The sequence below is a fragment of the Odontesthes bonariensis genome, chromosome 2, assembly GCF_027942865.1.
Source record: "Odontesthes bonariensis isolate fOdoBon6 chromosome 2, fOdoBon6.hap1, whole genome shotgun sequence".
Taxonomy (NCBI): domain Eukaryota; kingdom Metazoa; phylum Chordata; class Actinopteri; order Atheriniformes; family Atherinopsidae; genus Odontesthes; species Odontesthes bonariensis.
Window position 1 is genome coordinate 14674673 of NC_134507.1, and position 14202 is coordinate 14688874.

The 14202-nt window shown below is 39.6% G+C and overlaps 1 protein-coding gene across 2 annotated transcripts in view; it reads left to right on the forward strand.

Moving 5' to 3' along the window:
• Positions 1-14202, forward strand: part of LOC142393041 (A-type potassium channel modulatory protein KCNIP2) — a 103084-nt gene that overhangs the window by 1262 nt on the left and 87620 nt on the right. The gene's annotated exons all lie outside the window — the stretch shown is intronic.

The following is a 14202-nucleotide window of genomic DNA, read 5'->3' on the forward strand; positions in this document are numbered from 1 at the left end:
GAAATGATGTGTGCGTAATTTTGGGTCTGCACAGTGGCTCCAATAAAACCACAACAGCCAGCTGCTTGAAGGGAAACTACAATGTTCTCTGTCTCTATATTGGAGGACTAATACCTCCACTTTATCAGCACAGATAAGACTTGACGCACATGTAACATATAGCCATCTATGATGCCTGTTAACATACCTATGCTTTGTATTATGTTCCTTTGTGAGCTGAGCACTCTCTTCAGGTGTTTCCTTGTCGTCGCAGGCTTCAGTGGTTACATTACAGCCTCGCCTCGCAGTATCCTCTAATTATACCGTTTGCATACCTAAATGAGAACCTTGGTTTAAATCCTGGACACATCGCAGGCCTTCAAAGGGAAGACGTGCCCGTCCAGACAGCAGCGTGCCTCGGGCTCGCCATGGACACCATAATCTCATTTGCACGAGTTCACGCATTAGCAGCAAAGCAGTGCTTTGTCATAATTTAAATGCATCCTGAATAAATAAGTGTGTTTTTAAAAGCCAGTGAGTGAGTATATTCTGCTGGGTTTATCTGTGAATATCTTGTCCTTACCAAAGTGTGGGAATATGTATATATTTATGCATCTCTCAAGCACAGAACTAACGCTGACTGACTCCATTAAGTTAGATAGACAGAACCATAAATTAACATCTGGCGATGTTTGTCATAAGGCTTTCCAAAAGGTGAACTGAAAGGGTAAATAGTGAAGCTGTATTATTAAAAGGTTCTTTGGTGAACCATATTAAAGGAAAAACTAACTTTCGGGTAATGTTCCAGGATTTTTATGAACCCAAACAATAACATTCTGCAGAGAACGTTACGCAAATCCTCAAAAACTGCAACTAAAAACTAATGTTACATTTATTTAGGAAAAAAAAACTTTGCTGGTGAACTGTACAACAACCAAAACAACCTTTGGGGTAATGTTCATGCAATCAAATGAACATTAATATGTTCATTAATGGCCACATTAACATGGCCAAATATGAACATCCTGTAGAGCATGGTTAGGTAGGACTAATGTTACGTTGACATCAGAAAAACTTTCTGTTGAACAATAATAACCAAAGCAAAGTTTTTGGGACCAGTCCCGCAATAGAAAAGAAAACTTTCTTAAAATGTTCTAACTGATATTTGTTAGGTGTTTGTGTGTAGTTAAATTAAGAAGTATGAGTTTTGCTGTTTTTCTACAATGGTTTGTTGAAAGTTCAAAATGATATTTAATTTTTCTCCTGGATTTTTCCTTTAAAGACATGCTATGCAACTTTTTCATGGTCATAAAATTGCTTGGCAATCATCAGTTTGCTTGGCTGACCCGTTCCGATGAAAACGGTGACATTTCCATCTCCATCTGGTGGCCCTAGCCCGAAACAGCGCTTGCAACTTTGCCTGTGGCGCCGCGTGCTTTGTTTAGCTCTGGAAGTCTAGCGACACACGAGAGCCGAGAACTACTGCTTCACGGCACGTCGTAAAGGGCTCTGAGCCGAGCATACAATGATATAGCAGAGAGTCTCTATAGAGCTTGAAAGTCCCGCCTCCTTGACGTCATTCAACTTCCTCCCCTCGGGACCACGGAAGTGTAATAATTTGCAATTCAAGTCAATGACGGAGCCAAGACGGAATAAAACTATTTTTTGCGCTTGATGGAATTGAGTCTTGCATTTCACATATGTTGTGTAGGACATTTTTAATATTTTTTCATACCAGTAGTGTAACAGTTTAGCGGGCATAAGTGCTTCATTGTTAAGTTATTTTTCTGAGCATTTCTCGAACTACAGCATGTAGCGTTTGGCACGGAAAATAAACGTCATCACGTTTGGGCGCGCGGAGGAGTGGAAGAATGGCGCTGTCGTTGCCCAGTTTCACTCAGTTTTTCGAGGGCGAACGAAAACTTGTGAGCCGAGGAGAGAACCACTACCAGTCGGGGCACGTGGAGAGCTTCTGCTATGCTGGTGGTGATATGTCTGGCTTCGTCTATGCCAGCCAGCGAGACCGCCGGTATACAGTTAATGTGGGATCAGTGACGTAGCATATGCGACGCAATGTAGTCTTTTTACCCTAACTTTTTTTTACAACGTTTAACCAGGCACTCCTACGACAAATCGCCAATGTTTTTGCATGAACTCATCCATATTTAACCCCAGAACATCATGCGTGTACTGTAAAAAGGCATATAATGACTGGGAACAGAAGACATCATCCTGCCCATGTTAATAGATCCAGGCATGAGGTCCCATGGGGACGACGGAAGTAGGAAGAAGAAGCAAAAAAGGGGGCGGGACTTTCAAGCTCTATTATGAGGAGAGGGAAAACTGGCGGCTATTTCCGGGTGGTACTGCACTCTAGGGGCGCCAACGAAGCAGTGCAGAGCACGCCGAACTCTATGGTGATACTGTGAAATCCACCTTAGATGCAGCCATTGCTTTTGATAGAATTTTTTATATTTTTTCATTTTAATTTTCCTAAAGGCAGGATAAATTATCCTTTCAAACGGCACTTGGTTTGATTTTTTAGACTCACTAGATTTGTTTAAAATACACATTTATTGTCAGTATTGCATCCCGAGTGACGTCACGCATGTGGCATCACTTTACGGCATGGTCAGTCCTAGCGCTGAGCTAGCAGAGGGGTGTTAGCTCAAATAGTTACAGGTTTCAGCACAGCCCTTTTACATACTCTCTGACTAGCCTCTGGTTTAGTTTTGGTTGTTGTTAGCGGCACCAGGTTAGCACTCTGGCACAGTGGACGAGTGCCGTAAAGCAGCCGGTCGTAATCAGCCGTGCGTTCTTCAGATTCCGTTAGCTAAATGCTAGCGGATACTGACTCGCAAATGCCAGACCTGTAAGAAAACAGAAAGCTATAACTCCCAGGTTATAGTACTTCCAATATAAATCCACATCCCTCTGTCAGAAACCACAGTATTATTTTCAGGTTTCAGCCGCTAGCGGGGACATTTTTTGAGTTATTAGCGCCAGCCCTATGGAAAATGGTCATTCTGCACTCGCTCGCCAGCGCCCCCAGACAAAATCAACTGAACTGCAGCCAAATTTTTTATAATGGGGCGAATAGGAAGTGGAACGGCTGTCTGTAAAAGGGCTGTGGATATAGTACAAGACAAACATGCACATATGGTTTACAATTCATTCTTTGCTTTTATAGCTACTGCTTTGATAATTACTTTTACTACATACCTTTGAAGACATCGCGAACCTCCATCGTCTTCTCCAACTCTCTACCAGTGTGTTGAAAAATAAACCGTAAATTGCCTCTGGTGGGTTTACGACAGTCTGGCTAGACTGTCGCCTATTTTCTAGGGAGCTCCCCCTACAGCTTTGGGGTGTGTATTGCATGGTAAACAAACCCCGTATTACTGAGCCCTGCTTTAAATTGCCTTTATCTTCTCTCTACAATAATTTTCTGATTAGTATGAATTCAAAGTTGTTTGGTAAATGGAGGAGATTAAACTCTCTATGATGTACATGTAGACTCTTCAGAAGTATTCCCATTTTCTCCTTTCACATAACTCCCTCTCCTCTTTTCATTCCAGCTTGTTGAAGTCATCCCCTGTGTCTGTCCACAAGAAGTCATAGTGCTTTTTAAATAGTTGAGCAATGGGGGAGGAAGTGCGCCACTAAGTCTCTCACTGTGCCCTAGCAATTTACTTCTGGCATAGTTAATGACTTTTTCAAAGCTGTGAATTGCATGGTTAATTCATCTTTTTAAGACATTGTCAACTCTCAAACATGGTAAATCCTGATGGCTGGCATGGTTATTAAGGCTGCCTCTTGCCAAGAGTTGGTGTAATAAAGATTAGACGTACCTAATATTTTCAAGAAATATCCCTTGTCTGTTGTGGATGGCGTTTTTTTTTTTCTCATTTATTTAAATCATGAAAGCAGTTGACTGCAACGTTACCCACTTTGAAATGTGTTCAAGTTTGTCATAAGTACAATGACCTGATTAACTGAGCTGACATTAGGCATTTTGCACAATAAAAAGATTAGTTTTCCCTCACCTGCCTACAGCTGTAAAAAAAAAAATAACGCAATTGTACAGAACCAGGAAATCTCTAAAGATGGAAAAATACATTTTGGAGACATTTAACGAGATGGGCCCATGATATACAATTTGTATTTTTGGATTTGTCCATTTGGAATTTTTGCACACGAGATAAGAGTATTAACACAGAGCCAGCGCAGCAGATAAGCCATCCACTGCAGTGCCTCATTGCACACTGAAAGATGTTTGGTTCTTCTTAACAAGAATAAGCTCCTCTGAGAACATAATTTGTAATTTCTTTCTGGGGGTCTTTAAAATGTTGACTTTCTTGCCATGCAATTCTAAATTTATGGCTCATGCTTGAAATCGGGGATAAATTGTACACTGTGCCTTGTGACACTAATCTTGCTAGACTTTTATTTCCTTATTATTCATGTTCTGAATAAGGCCTTATTGAGTCAGTTGATTGTAAAAAGGTGTCCTGAAACGCAGTGATGGTTCTTTTTTTGGTTGGTATGGCAGAGAAAAAGTCACTGAATGTACCAAAAAAATCCCCACCCTGAAGCACATTGGACAAGGCTTTTGCAGCTATAATAACAAAACAGAACTTAAGTGTCAAAAGCAAGCAGAATTCGTTAGGTTTACATTTAATAAGGGCATCCACGATAACCAACCAAACATCATTAGGAAAAAGTACATCTCGTCAGAAGAGCTGTAATTTTTGCTCACAAACAGACTCCAAATTATTCTTGTAGTGTCCAAGATAGAAGAAATGTTTGGTGTTACAGACAGATCTACCACACCAGCATCTTCTATGAATCATACAATAAACACAGAGTAAGAATATAAATCAAAAGTATAGAAAAAAAAAAAGTGGAACCGGCCAAACCAATCTACATGCAACAATCTGATGCATGGAAAGCAGCAAAGACTGAGTGACCATTCCATTGCTGATTTTTCACATGATCAGTGAAAGAGAAATTCATGGTTAAGAACAAAAAGGCATGCCGTCAATGGTTTAAAAGGCTTCGCACAGAAAAAGAAATCTCAGGATTTATAAAGAGGAACCAAGCTTCCTTAAGTGCTGCTGGGGAGAAATACTTGTCTGCTTTTCTGACTATTTTATGGGCGCAAATCAACAAATTGTAGATGAAACAATGAAAAAGTGGAAATCTATTGTATTTAATTTGTGCAATATAGTAGAACACGCACCAAACTTGGCACATTTTATTAAAGCCACATGAAAAAGGAGAATCCAGCATGTTAAAGGAGACCAAAATGTAGGGTTCAAAGGTGCTTTACTCTCAACGTAAGAAAAAAAAAAACAGTTGGTCTAGTACTATACCCTTCATTGCCAGAAAAATGACCCTTATTATTCTTAGGATGCATTGTTTTAGGCATATCACCACACTAACACTTATACATTCATGCCTAGAATGTAGACTTTAACTTTAAATCTGACAGTGCAGCACCTTCCCGCAGGGTTGTGGGAATATGTGCACATGTTTATTCGTGCTTTAGGAAAACACTGAAACACCAGTATAATGAGTTTTTCATTCCTCTTTGTTCAGAACACTCCTGTTACTCTGCACTGCGGGAGAGGAGGAGCCAAGTTTGAAATGCAGCATTCACAAGCAGTAACCACTCCATAACTAGCATATTTTTAAGCCATTATCAGGTTTGACGGTTGATTTTTATTTTTTATTTTTTATTTATTTATTTATTTTTCTTCCTTCATCGCAAACAAAACACAAAAAGTCTACAGTGGGATATGAGAACTGTATTTGTGAGAATGGGGGTGTTTTTGTGTGTGTGTGGGAAGGACAGCCACAGGTGAGTCATTCCTCTTACTTACAGTACCAGTGACTTGTGTGTGTGTGTGTGTGTGATTGAAGCTTAGATGACCTGTGTTGCTTAAAGGCAGTGTGGGTGGTCTCCAATCCCAATTCGAGTGAAATGTAACCCTCTAGAAATAACTCCCTCTCAGCCTGTTACGCTCTACTGAAGTGTGCCCCACTAAGTGCGCATGTGTTGGAGTGTGCAATAGCCTGGTATTCTGTGTTGTCTTTAAGAGCACCGGCTGAGAGATGAAAGGTAATTATAGACGCGTGGAGCAGTAATCTCCTCTTCCACCTCACAAGCCACACTCAAGAGGAGTCATATCACCTACACACACGAAAGAGAACACACACCCAATATCTCATATGCAGCTATTATCTCAACCTTGCCGTGATTCCTTTTTTTTCTAATTTGAGAATATTACCTAAAGGCTAAATCTGCCATGGCTGGAAGATAGTCTGCCAATCATCCCTCTTTTGTGTTTCATGCTAATAGTGTACGTCACTGGATCCACTGGTGAAGAAGACAGCAGGGGTGCATTTCACAAAATATTGTATTTTCTACTTTTTAAACTTCGATTGTCTGATTGTCGATTGGTTTGTTGTTTTTACCTCATCCTCAGATGATCTATGATGTCCATCCTGCCAAAGTTTTTATGAGCTCTCAATGTCATTTTAATACTTGGATGAAGTGCTTTTTCTGTCATCTCATCTACTCCACTCTTTGTGACGTGGTTTCAAACAGGTGCAAAACATATGCAAAAGGTGACTTTTGGGGTCGGTGCTCTGACACATCCAGCAGCAATATTTGTTGTCGACAGCAAATGCTCCAACAAAATGCAAATGTTTGTGCCTTGTCAACATCAATAGAGTCGGCATTAGCATGGAAGGATGGTGGAGGAAGTCAAGGGGTCTCCTGTTTTTTGTTTTGTTTTTATACCAAGGCTCCCCTCAGACAACAGTTTTTTCTGAGTGAGGTCAGGTTTTTATTTATTTGTTTCTTTTGTCATGTTCTTACCATTTGGATTGACTTGCCAAAACTACTCGGTTAATCATAGTTTAGCTAAATATGAAGCTTTTCAAAAACATGCACCCTCGTTTGGTACAGAAACCTTGACATTAGAAAAATATACATGGTTTGCACAAGCATAAAATGCCAAAATTTTTTTCCGGCAACTGGGCTGGATTTTGATGTTGGGTTAGCCTTTTGTGCATTGTACCTTACACGTTGTCTTTATTCCCAACTCAAATTGCTTTTCTTTTTTCTTAAGTACGTGTGAGCATGTGGAGGTCAACTGAATGTAGCTCAAAAATCTGTTTTTTGATATACTGTAGTACCTACAGTAGGACTACGTTTGAAAAAAAAAACAACAAAAAGAAAAAAAACTTTGAGCTCTTCAACTTGTGAAAAGAGCAGGCAATAATCTGGAGAATTCATGGCAGGTGAGTGTGGTTTTCTGCTTTCCTGTATGCTTTCCACATGTATACAGTATATGCGTAGTATAGATACCACTACAGAAACATTACACATAAATAGGATCCTCATCCACCATGCCCGATATGCTGTGCACAAAACACTGCACACTTTGTCCAGGTCTTTTTCTATTCTGTCCACCAGGGTTTTTTTCTAATTGTAAAAATGACTTTTATATGGATAACACCCAACTGTCTTGTTCATGTGTGAAAGTCTCGACCCGGCTCTTCTGTGATACCTAATATACCTATTAGGTTGAAGTGCAGCAGCTCAGCTCTTACCTTTCCCATTGCAAAGATGTTCTGAGTTTGATTAATCTAGTCAGTGTATTTCTCTTTCACACAACTCTTAATGAGTGACGTGAAATGCAATTGCTTTCTGTGACATGTCAATCAGGGCAGACTTCATTTAGATCGAGAAAGATAACTGTTCGAGCTGCCAGAGGTGTTGAGGTGAAGGTTTTTTTTTTTCTGGTCTGAAAGCTCTATGACAGCAAATCCAACTTCATGACTTCCATAGCTTACCTTTTCTAGAAGATTTTAGGGCAAAGATTGCTGTCCTAGTTGAGTTTGTCTGTCAGTCTAGCTTAGAGTTACTTTCTTGGTATGGCACTTTATACCACCGCAACAACCATAACAATCTCTGGTACTGTTTTAAAATCCTTAATTTAATGCGTCTTCTCATGTGCCAGGACATGCGTGACACACTTGCCTCAAAGAGGATCCTGTCTTGATTCCTGAGCTCGGATTCCTCCTGGAAGTGCGTGGAATTGCTGATTTGAAATGACTGGATTCCTCCATGGAGGGATACTTAGAGTGGTTAACTTAGATTTATCAGTCACAGTGGTTACATCACTGATGGCATGAGGGAGGGAAAGAAGGTCAGGATACTAAAAGAAGAGAATTTGGTATAAGGCTTATGGAGGGATAAAACAACAAGATGAGTTGAGAATTCAGAAGGTAAAGCCCAGTAATGCTCTTTTTTTTTAATTAAAAAAAAAAAAATTTTTTGCTTGCATTTGTTGGCTGTATGTTAAAAGCTCTCCTTGTCAATCATATATTTTCCTAATAAATTACCCATATCCATGTTTTTTGTTTTGCACTAATATGGGATCTACCCACCTGAGACTTGTTGCAATTCAAAAGGGTGTCTGAAGGTAAATTGAGACATTTTTGCAATTTTTAAAGGAAAAAGTGAAAATTCATCCTTGATTCATCCTTTTTTTTTTAATAGTTCACCCCACCCCTACAGCTCCATCTCCTCACTGACAAATTATCTTATGTAATATGATCATATATATATCTATCTGTCTTTGATGTAGAATTGTCATTGTGTCACTCTGTCTCTGTATCCTGTGTCTTATAAATCTGTGTCACTTAGCTTTCTCATTGTATCACCTCTAACTTCTTTCCTGACCCTTATCCTGCTTTCCTCCATTCCAACTCCGTCAGGCCACCATGGGACCATAGCTTAATAGGGCGGGAAGCCAGAATCAATCCAAATGAGTTTTAATCTTTGATAGAATCTACAGAGGGGCCAGGAGATCGTTAATTAAAAAGAGCCTTGCTCTCCTCTCCCTTGGTGCCACAACCTCTTCTCCTCTCCCGTTCCCCTGCTCTGTAAACACATTCATTTAGAAATGCCTGCAGGGGGAAAAAGAGAAGAAACAAGTGGAGAGGATTGAGTACAAAGTAACAAGAATTTTAAGATGGGAATGAGCTGAATTTGGCTGGGAAAGGTCGATGGATAGCTCAAACTAAGAAAGAAAGAATTAAGGAACCGCAAGAGTGGGAAAAAAAAAGTTTGATCTAGCCAGCGTGTTACAAACCTGACAGAAGCTTTTTATGTTCTCGCAACATCAGTTTGATGTTGCGATCTTGTCAGACATGTTTAGCAAAAAGCAGCTGATTGATTGACGGAAAATATGTCTGAATGTGACAAAGCCCAGTGTCATTCACTGTGTGTCTGTGTATCGCTTTCCTGCTCTGTCACTCGCAAGATCTGATCTGCATTACAGAATGATTTTCTGTCCATTAGCTCAGCCAGTCTCCATTAAATGGAGAGTAACTCATCCGTATGGGGATGAGGAGAGACCAGCATATAGCTAAAGGATATAACACTGCATGTTATAGTACAGGTTGCAACACTGCTCCCTTTTGTTATACCCTTTCACTCAAATATAACAGTCCTCTGTCATTGGTCATCATTTATCATGTCTGTTTGAGAAAAGAAGATCACTGTGTGAGTGTGTGTTTTGAGTAACTGCACAGGTTAGTGCAGAGGATGTATGATAGGTAAATGTAACTGCTATTAACAGATGATCTCATCTGTGTGTGTGTGTGTGTGTGTGTGTGTGTGTGTGTGTGTGTGTGTGTGTGTGTGTGATAATAGGAGGCAGCACAAGCAAAAATGCAATCAGTAACCATATAAATGTAGCCTTCTAGTGAAAAGCCAATTTAGGACTTTTATTGTATTCCTTGATGGTTCCTCCGTAACAGCTCAACTAACTCTGGTGTATTTGACAGCACAACAGAGAGGTGGAGATGATTAGAGGAAGCCTGAGAAGCCTGCTCAAAAGCACACTTACACATACCCAGGTTATTTTCTTCTGAGGGATGGTAGTGTGTGAGAGCACTGCAGTTAGTCTTATAATCAGTCAGTTAGTTCTGATCTTTGGTCAATAACTGGTACATAAACACACACATAAGCACAGGAAAACACATATTCGCGCAAGCACGTGTGGAAATGGAGGCACAGTGGGGAAAGCTTGATCAATATCTGTCAGTTAGTCAGAGTAAACTTGTTGTCTTCCAGTGTCCAACTGACGGGCCAATCAAGGCAAGTTAAATTGAGGATATTGTCTGCTTTTTCTGGTCAGATGTGGTGAGACACGATCTAGTTTCAGTACCTTGCTATTTTAAACAGTCGAGAGTTTAATGTGAACTGAAGGTATGCCCCAGTCCATATCCAGTATTTTAATGTTTCACATAATTTTTAAACCTATAGGTTTTGATGAATTTTGTACTTAGCCCACTTTCACTGCGCTTCAGATTTCAGTAATTGTTTGTTTAGGTTTAGCAAATAAAACCACTGGGTTAATTTTAGGAATTGTGGCTTGGGTTCACATAGATCCATTCATGGTAAGTCGGAAAGCTCCATTTTCAAGAAGTTAAATTTGGAATAGATTTATGTAGATCTTATGTAGATACATTTGACAACATTTTGATTAATTTTCACTACTTTCATATGAAATAACATATTTGGATTTTAATAGAAACTCCCACCGCTCTGCCCCCAAGGCATCTCACAACTTTACAGGTCTTACTCCATCCATTCATTTTCTATACCCAATTAATCCAATTCAGGGTTGTGGGAGCGCTGAAGCCTATCCCAGCTGACGTTGGATGAGAGGCTTGGAACTCCCTGAACAGGTTGCCAGTCCACCACAGGGCCTACACAGAGACATACGAGACAACCATGTACATTCACTCGCTCCAAGGGTCAGTTTAGTGCAACCATTTAACCTACTCAACTCAACTTTATTTATAAAGCCCTTTAACACAGTCGTGGCTGAAACAAAGTGCTGTACAGGTAATTAGGTACATAGGTAACCTAATATGTATTTTGTTTAGATGATGGGAGGAAGCTGGAATATCTGCGGAGAAATCACACACACGGGAAAGACATGGAAGCTCCACGCAGAGGGGGTAATATATTTTGTGTAAGTGAAAATTAGAATCCAAGTTGGGGATGAATTGAAGCGTGATTTGAGATAAAAATTGTGATATAACAGCAAAGTCATGACACATGAATTTTTAGATACAGAGGGAAAAAAACTGTGTAGACAAGTCAAACCAGTTGAGAATAAATTGTAAAAGTAAAAGAGTTGCTGTTGATGGTGAAAATCCAATGAGGCTACTTGCTCCATCATATGGTGTTGTCATCTGAGCAGTGAGCCGAAATTGTTAAGCCAGCATTCATTAACTCCCTGGCAGGTCTTAGCTGCCCTCACCCTGGCCTTAAAACGACCGCCTTCATCACTGTACTGTCAGCCAGAGGCCACGTCGCCGGAGGGGACACTTCCTGACAGTTTGGTCTTTATCTCTTCCTGGCGAGATGCTGAAGTCAGCCAAATTCTCAACCTGCTAAGCATGCACACCGTGACAAGGTAGAAGGAAATGAAACTAATTGCATTTTGGAGGTTAGGATATTGTTTAAGGTACTCTTACAATTGTGGTAGAGATTGCTATTAAGAAATATTGAAATGCTGAGCTGGGAATTTTGTGTTCTGCCTCACTAAACTTTGTCATTCTATGTCCTGACTCAACTATTTAACCAGCCTGTACTTTCAGACCATGATGTAACATTAACATTTTTTTCAAACCACTTTAGAGGTTTAACATTGGTTTACTTGTTAAATCATTTTGCTTTAATCATCTCCCTTGCACTCTGCTTTGCTGACGTGTTTGCTTCTTAGCGTCGGGCTTTGTAAATCCTATTTCCCCCCTTTGGGATCTCCTTCTGGCACTGGTAACTTGACGTTCCATAAGCACTTCTACACAGGCACGATGTACTGGTACCACAATTTCTTTTGAGTTAATGGAGTTTACTAATCAACACACACACTGACAGAGTAACTCAAACTCACACAAAGGCAGGTTTGATTGATTAGCGGAGTGTCAGTCTAGACAGCAATGGGATCATTAGCAACCTGAAGCTGTGCAACAGCCTGACATTAAAGTTGAACCAGAACCTAATGGTGTTTACAGGAGAAAGAGGAATTACAGAAAAGTACCAGGGAAGGGGAATATTGCAAACACTGAAGAAAAACAGAATAACAAGATGAAACCCTGCCTTTTGTTACATTTTACTTAGGTATGATATACATTAAAGTAATGCTTTGTATTTCTCAATCAACTGCCTAGAAAAAAGGTAACCCCCCCTAATCTAATCAATAGACTAGTCTATTTATCGCTGTGTCTCTATTGTTTGTTGCTTGAGTGGACCTGTTCTGCACTCTCTATGCATGCAGTGATGGTTGGATAAATTGATCTGTCAGGCAGGCTCCAAATCAATGCACAACCTTTCAAAAGTATCGTTCACTAACCAAGCAAATTAAATTAATATTCAATAGTTCAGTTTATCTTTTATCAGATAATTTCTTGCATCACATATTACCTCTGACAAATTGATTTTACAAATTTATAAAAAATACTGTACACCTGGAGATGCCTGCATCAGTGCAACAGTTGAGAATCTGCTGATATTAGCTGTTTATTCCTGGCTGTATTGCAACATTTTCTCAGCTTTGTTGCTTTTAGCTTGAACTAAAGGCAGCTGGAAAGCAGAACACGAATTTGATATCTTGACTTTACCCCCACCAAGCTGAAGTAAAAACTCAGAAGCCCTGCTTCATTGTCTTGTGGCTGGAAGTCATCTTTTCGCTACAGAAGTAAACTTGAGAGTCCAGTCACAAAACTGTGCTTGTAGTTTTACCACAGATTAAATGCTCAAGTCAATTTTAGTCGGTTTTAATTACATGGCACCAAATCGCAACAAACGTCTTCTCAAGGCAGTTCAAACATACACTTCAATTCAAGGCAATTATACAATCCAAATGCAATCAAATCAAAGTCATTAAAATCCAAATTAGTCCAATTCATACACAGCAAAGTAAAAAAACAGTTACCCAGCTAAGGAAACCGTCAGATTTCAATGACACATTGGAGGGGGGGCTATCTTCCTCAACCGGTTGAGGGTTGAGAGGACAGGAAAGAGGGGACAACAAGCACCATAACACCAGGCCAGGGATACCTGCTGAGAAAAAGAAACACAAGTCAATGACAACAATGATGTCAGATGTACATGGAATTTCAAAGTGAGCAGAGCAAAGAAAGGTGTATTATGGGACGTCCCTCAGCGGTTTAGGTCTATGGCTGCATAACTATGGGATGTTTTAAGCTCACCTTAGCCACCCCAAACTATAAGCTTCTCAAAATGAAAGTTTTAAGCCTAATCTTACAAGTAGGTTTGTTCTATTTTGTTGGTTTTATTTCTTGTTGGTAATCTCTATTCTTGCTAGTTTGTGTATGAAATAAAACGGAATATATAACATGGAAAAATGCCAAATTTATATAAGTATATAGTTAAAACTTATTAAATATGGCCTGACTAACCTTCAATTGAGTCATTTGTTAATGTTTTTTTTTTAATACGATGGATTTTTAGCAATCAATAAATTCAATTTTTTTTCTTTTATATGTTCAGTTTACTCACCAGCAGCAATCCTTTTTCAGATGGTACCTATAATTAAAAAAAGCTGTAATTAAGAGTTGGACAAAGTCATGGAGCAACAGCAAGGTTGCTTGTTTTTTAGCCAGTTTTTTAAACTTTTTTTATATTGGATTAGGTTTTTTTTTGTTATCATAAGATGTTTGCTTCTAATGAAGGTGAATTAAGGAGAAGTGAAGCGCACGTTCTGTTGCACACTCAGAGAAAGTCATTAAGAGAGGTAAGGATTATTGATGAGGCCCACATGAGATCCGTGTGGGAAATGCGGTGCCTGTTGTTTTCTTCCTGTGTGTTCATCATGGTCGGAGGCTCTGCTGGATTTTGGCATCAAAGGCCAAATGAGGCACTTACGACTTTTGCACACTTATGAGAAAGAGAAGGATAATGTTGGACTTGAATCTTTCTTTGTGTGTTAACATGTCTGGAAAGTTCTTAAAATGCTTCAACATGCTAAGAATTTTGTTCACTGTAGTGTTTGGTTGTGTGCATTTGTAATCTGTGTGTACAAAGTTTACGGCTCTCCTTCCTCTCTCCTTGGCTAATATCTTCTCAACTGGCTCTGTTATTTAATCAACCTCCTGGCTGCGGGG